We start from the raw sequence: 11,461 nt of genomic DNA, 5'->3' as shown, positions 1-11,461 counted from the left end.
ACCCCATACATCACTGAAAACAAGGTCAAAAGCACTATCAGAGATGGTGGATGATCTTGGGTATGGCAATTGGTGGCTCTTGCCTTGCTGACAGGCGTCGCAAACATGATTGTTATTGGACTCTTTTGCAACTAGGAGTTGATGATGATGAACAACTTGTTGAACTATGGCGGCAGCAGGATGACCGAGGCGATGGTGCCACAAGGACACAGTGGGCTTGATGACTCCAAGGACCTCTTTATTAGGCGAGCGCACAGGATAAAGGCCATTCTCACATCGGCCTTCGAGGAGAGGTTTCCTCGTTGACTGTTCCTTAACAACAAAGTAATTTGGATGAAATTCAAGAAAGACACCATTGTCACGAGTAAAACGATTAACAGAAAGCAAGTTTTTGCTAGCATCAGGAACATGTAGAATATTTTTAAGATGAAGATTTGTACGTGGGGAGCGCAAAATGCCGTGACCAACATGACTGATTCTCATACCTGAGCCACTAGCGGTGTGAACTTGCTCACCACCATGGTATTTGTCACGCACCATGAGTTTGTCCAACTCACTCGTGATGTGATCAGTCGCCCCTGTATCCATGTACCAATTGGAGTCTACTCCATAGTAGGACGAGGTCGCTAATGACGCCGACTTCTGTGGCGGCGTATATGAGGCATCATGCCTCTTGAAGCAGTCAAAAGCAGAGTGTCCTTCTTTGGTGCAGATCTGATAGTACACGCCCGGTTGAAACGGGACGCGCCTGCCACTTCCTCCGCAGCCACCGCCACCGCGGTTGTTGTTGCCGCGATTGTAGCCACCGCGACCGCCGTTGTTGCAGCCTCCACCTCCGCAGTTCCCGCCACTATTGCTGCGCCCTCCTCTGGACGCCAGATTCACCGAAGACTGGTTCCCGCCGCCGCCACGCATCTCCAGGCGTTGTTCGTGGCTGATGAGTTGAGCATAAAGCTCGGCGACGGAGATCGGCTCGACGCGGGCGGTGACCGTGGTCACCACGGGATCGTAGTCGACGTCGAGGCCGGTGAGGATGAAAGACACCAGCTCCTCATCTTCCAGCTTCCGGCCAGCGGATGCCATCTCGTCCGCAAGGCCCTTCATTTTGCCATAGTATTCGGCGATGGAGGATGTGCCCTTGTTGGCAGTGGCGAGGGCCATCCTCGTGGAGATCACACGCGCACGTGACTGCGAGGCGAACAATTTTTCAATGGCCGCCCACGCGCCCGCCGCGGTGACCTCACTGTTCACCTGTCCAAGGATCTCCTTGGACATGTTGGAGAATAGGTAGTTCAACACCATCTGATCTTTTGCCACCCACTCCTCAAACTCGGGATTGGGCTTTGGTGGCTCCTTTGAATCTTCTTTCCCCTTCTCTGGGGCAAGGAACGAGGACGGCGCCTCAGCCCCCGGATGGATGAATGTCGCAAGCCGCGATCCACGTAGCACGGACAGAACTTGCGCACGCCATGATGGGAAGTTCGCTCGGCTGAGCTTTTCGTTGGTGGGCAGGAAAGTGATGGGGAAGAATGCAGCTGGCGGCGCAGAGGAAGAAGAGGAAGATTGGAACGCCATCTTCAATAGTCCGATGGGAAGAAGGCTCTGATACCATGTCAAGAATAGGGTTAACGAGGTTACCCTCCTGGGATCCTCGGCTGCGTGTTATGTAGGTGGGAAGAGCCCCCACCGTGGCAAGTTACATCAATTGAGGAATCACAACCACCTATTCCTAAAAAAGCTCAACTATCTATTTCTAGTATAACAAACATACAAGGTACAATGAACTCGGTCCATGCTTCCAAACCGCAGCCCCTATACATGTGCTAGACCATTCCTTCTAACAGGCTGGTGGATGACTTGAAAACAGATTGGGAGAACATTAAAAGTAATGTCGACGAAGTTATTCTGACTCCGGGTGAGGATGTGGTTTTATGAAAATTCGATAAGAATGGTTGCTTCTCTGTTAAATCTGTTTACAAAGCTTTGACAATAAATGATGCGGGTCCTTACATTAAAAAGATTTGGAAAGAGAAAATCCCTGCCAAACTCAAAATTTTCCTATGGCTCGTTGCAAATAATGCAATCCTCGCTAGAGATAATCTGCGCAGAAGGAAATGGAATGGAGATCCATCTTGTCTGTTTTGTGATAGTAATGAATCTGTTTCACATCTCTTATTCCAATGTAGCATGGCTAAGGCTGTTTGGGCTATTGTGGCTTACTGTTTAGGTGCGTCCAATGTTCCTAGATCATTTGATCAATGCTGGACGTGGTGTGAGAAATGGTTGCCATTTGGTGAGAAAATTCACGCTATTGGTATAACGGCTATCTGTTGGGCTATCTGGAAAACACGCAACAGTGTGTGCTTTGAGGGCAAAGTTGTAACGAGTCCTATCACCACTATTTACTAGGCAGGGTTATTCTTTGATGGTGACAAGGACGAACTGGTGGCTGGAGCAAATACAATGTTGAAGCTGGTGGGTGAGACGATGAGGAAGAAGGGTAATCTGCCGAAGGACGCCAAGTCTGACGAGCAAGACAAGTGAGACGCTAAAAAGTCAAAGCGCCCAGAACAGTTGTTGATGCTGCATTAGTCCGATGTTTTCTGCCTAGACTGTCTGTTTTGTTGGTGTAATCATAAGTAACCAAACCCTTGTAGGATGCTGGGTTCCTTTCTGGTGGTATGGTGTTTTCTCGTATGCGTTAGTTGTGATAGTTAGCGCAGTTTGTAAGCGTTGGTCTGGTTTTTTGATCTGGTATGAAACTCTCCGTTGTTATCAATGGAAATGGGGGGAAGATCCCTCGTGTTGAAAAAAAATATATGCTTACTCGGGGTGACAAATTGGCAAAAGAGCTTATATATAACCTAGTGATTGCAAGCACTTTTGAGCAAATTCAGACTAGTTAGAAAAAGTAAGAAAAAAAAACTCGTCAGCAAACCTACGTGGTTGAAGTCTTCTACCCTGATAGTGATAGCTAAACCCTGGGGAGCTCATACTCATAAGTCATATAACCCTGGCGGGGCTGTTTTTTTTTAGCAAAGTTTTTTTTTTGACAACCTTTTTTTTAGCAAAGTTGTTAAATCACCACTGCTTGCCATGCATCATCCTTGAGACTGGCCGTTTACAGCCCATGCAACCGGCCCAACTTTGTCCAATCGCGAGAGGCCCGTTGAAATGCAAGGTTGGCGTGTTATCGTGTAACCGTGACAGCGGCCCAGGCTTACAACGGTCCAACCTGAAGCAGCTGCTGCAGCAGCAGCAGAACCTTTACCGGTTATCGTGCTCCAGGCTCCGATCCATTGATGGCCTTTTGCATGTACAAGCTGGAAAGAGTAGGGATGAAAACGGATCAGATACGAACGGATATCACTAATATTATATTTATTTTTATATTTCAGTTCGGATTTGGATTTGAATACGGATAGTATCAAACATGCCGGATATGATATAATTGGATATCGACATTATAAATACGCGATTTCAGTATTCGGATACGGATACGGTATCGGATGTTGAATATCCGGACTCGGATATGGATAGATCTGAACCCCTCTAAACGGATTCGGTCTCGAATACGGTCGGAAAATATCCGTACTATTTTCATCCTTGGGAAAGAGACAGAACAGCACAGGCGGATGCTATAGTCTACCGCCTCTTAGCCCACTCATATAATAGTTACAGCCTTCACTGTTAAACAGTGCCCACTTGTATATCTTATAGAGTTCCTTCGTTCTTGTGTCAAGCCGGCTGTAAGCTTACAGCCCGTTTCTCCTCTCTCCTTTTCTTTCTTCTCTACCTCAGCATTTAGTATGCATGCAACCCCTTATTATACTTGCTCTTAGCGGATAGAATGGATGGAACCAAAGAAAGAAAAGTGCACGTACGATCATTCTATGACGAGCAATGATGGATTCATCGATCGATCGCATTCGATGGCGGGGCCGAACAAAGCCATAGAGGCATGATTGGAGCAGAACGCCTAGAGATGGCAACGGGTATATACCCGTCGGGTAGTGCTAACCCATACCCATACCCATACCCGCAAGATAAAATTTTACCCGCTAAAATATCCGTACCTGTCCACGGGTAGAAGACTTTACCCATACCCATACCCACGCGGGTAAAAATACCCGACGGGTTACCCATACCCGAATACATACCCACTACAAACCAAAAGATCATTAATATATTATATTATTAGATTCATTTATCGTCAATTATTTGTGAATAGAAATCAACAATTGTAACATAGCAACAAAACTACACTAATTAATAGTCTAGTAGTTATAGATATATGATTATTTCATAGTAATTAATGAATGCATAAGTGTTGATAAGTCGGGTATAAATTACCCGTGGGTACACAGGTGTGGGTAGTATGTTCCCGTACCCATACCCGCACACCCGATGGGTAGATATTTTTACCCATTAGTATACCCGCGGGTGAAGAACTCGTCCCATACTCGCCTCTTTATCGGATAAAACCCATTGGGTAGTCGGGTTTCAGATACCCATTGCCATCTTTAAGAACGCCTGGCAGTTCGTTGTTGGGGCGGCACGTGAACGTGTGGGTAACATGCTTCTTCTCGGTTTTAGATTCCGGGCGGCCACGATGATACATACTCTCATGTCATTATGAGAAAAAAAAAATATATATATATATATTTAAAGTAACACTTCAATCAATATTATTATATTTAAATTATTCACCTATATATGTGTCGTCGTCGAAACAAACTAAAATGCCTCTTCAATCCAAATTATTATAGGACATATATGAAAATAAATATAGGCATGGATTAGTGGGCCGGGCCGGGCTGATGGCCGTGGGTGAAAGGGAAGGCTGACAGCCCATCTCATCACCAAATAAGACGATTGAACAAGACCTCAGCAGGTCCCCGTATATAGGAGAGAATAGATAGATAGAAATTTTTTTTTAATTTTAACATTTTTTTTGATAACTAATTTTAAATCTAACACTACAAGTTTTTTTTTAAAACTAACACTTTTGGCCGCGCCTATTGCCCTGGCGCGGCCAAATGCCTGTGCCGCGCCATGCATGGTGGCACGGCAGAGGTCTGACGTGGCGACGACCGGTTTCGGTGACCGTTGACGTGACAGCTCTTGCCACGCCACCGACCTTGGCGCGGCAGTGCCGCGCCCTGATCCGTGGCGCGGCAGAGCTGAATAAATACTGCGCCCAGTCCCGCCTGCCCGAGCAGCAAGCCCGCCTGGCCGCCGCGCCCGCCGCTCGGCCGGCGGTACCTGAACGGTGTAATCCGAACGCGTCGCGCCGATAGTGGGAGTTATTCTAAGTATTGCTTGACGTAAAATCAATAGTAGATTTGTTTCTGTCTTTTGTTGAATTTTTTCATGGCCGAATAGAGAATTTGATAAGCCAATGATTTGTTTTCCGTCTTTCATAATACAGTTAACCACCAATTTAACTAATCGATTATGAAAAATTGCCACCGGCGTCGAGATACGCCGGGACTGCCGGTTCCCGAACTAGTTGGTACTTAATCTCGCCGACAGTGCTGCCGCGATGCAAAGAAATGAATATGAAATAGATAAATGAAGTCCGTGCGCAAGTTGACAAGCTGCCACATAACATTTTCATTGTTTTGACATAAGTTTGACATAACATAACCAAATAACCCCGTAAGTTTCGGACGCCAATATTCGTTTGACCTAACAAACTAAGACCCAGGAGTGTAAGGATCCCTCGGACATCTCTGTCTCTATGGATTTATTAGCAACACATTAGGAGTGTAGCCAACGTCGGTATGGTCACGTCGACGGTGCGTACGGCTCGTACCCTGTAAATATATGATACGCACGATTACTTATAATTCTTTATGATCGTTAGTTCATGGAGCCTACATATTTAAATAAACTATCTTTGATAGTACCTGTGAGGCTCCTTGGGTACCAAGCGGGGCACCACCTAGCTGAGACATGCCAATCTCGTGCTACGGCCAATCGTCCCACTGGTCGTGCTGTCTGCGGAAGCCCGGGGGGTCATCGTCATTGTCGTCCTCATCATCCTCGGTTGCAATGTCCTTCCCAGCGCTATGATATGGTGGTGTACGCACCGCGGAAGTAGCACCCGACCGCGTCGAAGTCATCGGCTGAGAAGAGCCGGCTGGTGTCCTCAAAGAGGCTGAAGACGTGCCACCCGACCGCGCCGGGAGTGGTGGTTCCTCATAAAGAGTGTCCATGCAGCTCAGCTTCTGAGCTAGCTTTCTACAGCTCTTCTTCACCTTCTGCATAAATAGGCGTTAACGTTAGTGCATTACCCAAATGCATATACACTAAAGAAACATTTTCGGAACGGACAAGTTTATGTTACCTCCACAAAAGCCATGAGAACGCCTGGCCCTGACCTCTAGACTCGTGAAGCTGGAACGCTGCTTCGTTGGACAGCCTTGACAATTGTGTGGCCTGAGTACAGAAACGCGGTTGGACAGTTTTAGTATACATACTTAATACTAAAAGGATAACAAATTGTACCATTCAAGTATATTACCACGTATCTTTGAAGCGGGGCTCTCTCCAGCTGTGTGTCCTCCCTAGTGGTAACGTCGTACACATCTTCGGTGACATCTTCCTTCGAGTCCTCGTCAATCGCCACGTCAGTGTACGGGGGCTTGATATGTGTCCTCGTAGACCCGTGAAGCCACCGCAGGTACTCGTCGAAGGTGTGCTGGTCATGTGGAGGACCCGTATGGACCGGATGTCGTACCCTATTCTGTCACAAATGGATATGCGAGTTGTGTGTCACGCGCCAATCCTTGGTCTTGTACCTCTTTCTGCGGTCATACTTGCAACAAAACGATGTTAGTTGTACCACACACCTCTGGATTGTAGCATTGTTATTAATCAATAATGCACCCGTGCAATTCTTGGTTGGAGTAAAGCAGTGGTGGGCAGCCTGTCATTCTCCTAAACTATCTGCAGACCCAGATGTGCAAGTGAATCTCAACCACATGGAAGAAAATAAGAGGGACGTCGCAGCGATACTCATCTGATTCGTCCCTAGTGACAGGACTGAGATAGTCCTGGAGCTCCGGAGAATCTCAAGGACACCAATGCACCTAAAATTTCGTAATTGAGTTAGGTTGTGATATAGTGTACATCGAACAAGACACATGTATGATAGTAAAGAGAGCGTAACCTAGTGCTGTGTCAGGACGTCGAGACCGTCCGTGTACTCTCTGTACTTGCGCCTCGCATTCCCTCTAACTAACTCTGCTTCCGTCTAAATATACAGAGCTGTAGGGAGTGTATCCTGCCCGTTCCATTGCTGCATTGAACACGATAATGAATTAGCTATTAATAATGAATTCATATGTAACTGCCTTCAAGAATATAGTGAACCGAAGTACTTACCGGTAAACCATTATTAAGGGGCCTCCCAACAGGCCATCGTTCCCAACACCACACCTGAAGTAGGTATGAGCAACCCCCAAGGTTCACATATCCTGAGGTGCGATGGCAGGCAACGCATAGCTGTCGATACGTCCATGCCACTAGTACAGAGACGGGCTTTACTCCCGGTGGGGAACCCCCTCTAGTCCCGGTTCCCCACCCGGGAGCAAGCATCCGGGACTAAAGGGGGGTCCTTTAGTCCCGGGTCAGGAACCGGGACTAAAGGAGGACCTTTAGTCCCGGTGGGTAACACCAACCGGGACTAAAGGTGCCTCCTGACATGCCACGATGGCCGGCACCTTTAGTCCCGGTTGGTAATACGAACCGGGACTAAAGGTTTTTTTCTTTTTTCTTTTCTTTTCATTTTTTTGTTTTCTTTTCAAAATAGGTTTTCGAAGTCGTATTGTACGCTGCTAATTATACATTTATACGCGCATATAGTATGTTTCGGTTCAAGCACAATGAACGTATTAAATCACACAATTCAAGCATAGAAATATATATATATATATATATATATATATATATATATATATATATATATATATATATATATATATATATATATATATATATATATATATATGCATGCATGCATATGTGTATTTTACATTATATTATTTCATGTGCATATATTACAAAAGATTGCATTATAGTTGTTGTGACATAACAAGTTTCTTCTCATCCTCTAGCTTGGCTTCAATGGCAGTGTTGGGTCGAAGTAGAACTCGCCCTTAGAATCGATGACCTGCTCATTAAAAAATCCGGCTATAGACTCTTGAATTGCTTTGATTTGGTCTTGCCGTATGACCTTTTCCTCCAACCATCGAGTCTACAGGTTTGAATTAAAGGAAAATAAATTAATATATGTACATATATATATATAAAGACATAGTAACACAATCAATAATAATAATTAAATGAATATATAGTGTATTTTTAACGTACTTTGAGTCTCTCTGTAGGAGTTCTTTGGGAGACCACCTTGATAAACTTGCAAACATAGTAACCACAGTAGTTGTTCCCCTGTTCCTGCCTCAGACACCACTTTACGAGAAAAAGATTTGTCATCCAATCTGGTGATCCGGTGAAAGCTATATGTTTAATTAATAAAGATGATGCGATTCAGGGGACTTACTTTCAATGGGATTACATTCAGTGGCGCTTTGCATTTTTCCATGTGTTGCTTCTCAATAAAGGTTTTCCAAACACTGCCCAATAAAAAATTTGCCACGTCATCAGATATAGTTAATCATCATGTTTGTGTGTATATATAGTTGCTAGAGATCCCGAAATTACCTCTGGATAATATCTATCATATCTTGGTAGTCTTGTTGTGGTTTTCTCATCGAGTCATAGATTATCAAGTGACTTTTCACCAGATCGATGTCCATCAATATCCAGTGATTGCTGCATGTGTTTATAGGATATAACGCATAACACTCATTAATTAACTAGAATCAACATATGAGCCATTAAGGCTATGATCGACATGATTAACACTCACTTGAAGTTATAGGGAAAGAGTATATCCTTCTTGTGGCGTTGGTTCACTAAGAAGTTCATGAGGTTACTCTCTGACTCAGACTTCCAATTAGTCATTGGAGTAATTGGGTCTTTGAATACTATATGGGGATCAACAAAACCAATTTCATTGCATCCTTCCTTTCTGAGCTCTGTCATTGTAAATCTGCATATATATAGTACTTGTTAGGATAATTTATATGCATATACACACATATGATGAGTTTAATAATAGATCGAAAGAATTATTACTTACAGGCAATAGCAGCTAATGATAACTTTGTCCAGAGAGGTCAGGTGGCATAGTTGATGAAATTCTGCAAAGTCAACATACATAACATCATCGCCACGGAACCAATGTTCGTCTCTAATTCTGACACCAACGCAGAAGTCTCCACTGGTAGACGCCTGCATGTACCACTTGTTTAGCAGGTACATTTGCGTCCCCAGATCAGATAAGGCTTGAGGGTTGTATAGACTCTGGCCTAGTACAAATTTTTTCTTCCAAATATCAACCTCCGCCACACTCTCAATGTTTCCATCACCAAACATCTGGTAAAGGTCGAGACCAGTCTCATCAAGAAATTCACCAAGGTGATCCAAATCGACATCCGGAGGTATGTTTGCCTGATGCATTAATCCTAAATTCGAACCATATTCATTACCAACAACTAGCGGGGGGATTGATTGGTGCGCTTGTTGTCCGAGTTGGGCAACTCCTTTCCCTGCCCGCTTCTTTTTCTGTGCCGCCTCAATTGACTTGGTGAGAGTGCGGTCATAGTCTGATAACGTTGATTTGGACGGCTTACGAGATTCCCGCTGTTGATGCTGGTAAGAAGTCACTTTTTTTCTTAAAATATCCGGAGCTACGAAGAAGTACGGTTTCTCTGGGTTTCTCCTTGCTTCTTGATTCATTTTAAGTTTGTCATAGAATCTAGACATGTCTTTTTTATATGCATCAGTTCCTTCTTCCTTCTCTTCAGATATTATTTTGGGAATAGCCCTTGGTTTCACGGTGGCTTTCTTTGCAGGCGGGGACTGGTTCTTCGTTTGAGGGGCTGGCCTCTTGCTAGGCTTCTTGGTAGGCGGGGGCGGGGGAGGCGTTGGAGACCTCCTTGGAGGTGTTGGCAGCGGCGTTGGAGACCTCCTTGGAGGTGGCGGCTGCAGCGTTGGAGACCTCCTTGGAGAGGGTGTGGATGCAGCCTCGTCTTCCAACACAATGTCATCGTACAGAGCACTATGATGATCTGGCGATTGAACAATTGGATTTAGGTTGGGGGAGGATCTGCTACAAAAAAAGGAATGACATATTATTATGAGCAGATTGTTAATTATTTAAGCCAATACAAATTAATGATGTAGTGTTTTTATCCGCACGTACCTATGGTGAGGTAGTTCAGGAGGAGGTGGAGCCGACATCCCTGGAATGATGATGTAGCGCTTGCGCCATAGAATGAATGTCTTCTCCGCTTCTCCTAGAGTCTTCTCACCATCACCTCCAGGAATGTCAAGAGGCAAATCACTAAAACCTTTTTCAGCTTTATCTACCGAGATGGTGGCATATCCTTCTTGGATTATATTCCCATGAATCCTTGGTGTCTTGGTTCGGTCGATAGGATTAACAAGACCGATAGCCACCTTGATTGTGGAATTCTCCTTCGGAATGTGTAGCTCACACGTTGTACAAGGTTCAGTGACGTCATCCACAGGGAAGCGCAGTCCTGTGTCCCCTTGATTTGGTATCTCCGTGGAAGCGCAGCTGCTTTTCAACTGAACAGATTGGCTAATGTTGATTCCTGGCTCTGATGCCTGCTTGCTTGCACTCACTGCTATTTGCACTTGCCTTTTGATTTCCTCCTGCATTCTCGCTTCAAGGTTTTTTTTCCCGCTCCTGTGCTTCACGCACCGCTTCCTCCAACCTCTGGAGCCGTTGTGCCTCTTCTTCCTTCTTTCTCTGGCGACTTCTGTAGGAAGGTCTGTCCTGAGGGAATCCATGCTCCCACGAGACACTTCCTTTGCCTCTAGTTCGGCCACCATGTTCAATAGTCCCGATGGCGTATGTCAGCTCATCCTTATCTCTGTTGGGCCTGAACGCACCACTAGCAGTAGCTCTCTGAGCATAAAACAATCTTTCTGCTGCTTCTTGCAGTCTTGCGCCATAAACGCACTTCCCTGTCTCCTGGTCTAGTGTTCCCCCATGAGCGAAAAACCAATTCTTTGCACGTTCTCCCCACTCGAGTGATTCTGGTCTGATACCCTTGGCAAGAAGGTCTGCTTCCATTTTGTTCCACTTCTTAATGGCAGTCGGGTAGCCACCTGATCCCAAGGTATGGTGGTATGTCTTCTGTTGGGCATTACGTTGGTTCTTTATCACCCGACTCACACCCTCTTCCGAAGTCTTGTACTGTACAAACTCATCCCAATAGGGCCTCTGCTTTGAGATCGAGCCTGGGACAGTAAAATCTGGTGCTATGTTCTTCTTGACATACGTCGTGTATAGGTGTTT

The 11,461-nt window shown here is 45.3% G+C and overlaps 1 non-coding gene across 1 annotated transcript; it reads right to left on the bottom strand.

The window, feature by feature from the left end:
- Nucleotides 1–926: 926 nt before the first annotated feature.
- LOC136514641 (small nucleolar RNA Z247) lies at nt 927–1,065 on the bottom strand. Its single transcript, XR_010773788.1, has one exon. It is a non-coding gene; the product is annotated as a small nucleolar RNA Z247 (small nucleolar RNA).
- Nucleotides 1,066–11,461: the final 10,396 nt, after the last annotated feature.

This window comes from Miscanthus floridulus, chromosome 16, assembly GCF_019320115.1.
Source record: "Miscanthus floridulus cultivar M001 chromosome 16, ASM1932011v1, whole genome shotgun sequence".
In the NCBI taxonomy this organism is placed as follows: Eukaryota; Viridiplantae; Streptophyta; class Magnoliopsida; order Poales; family Poaceae; genus Miscanthus; species Miscanthus floridulus.
Note: the sequence above shows the minus strand (reverse complement) of the source record. Positions and strands in the feature narration are given on the sequence as shown.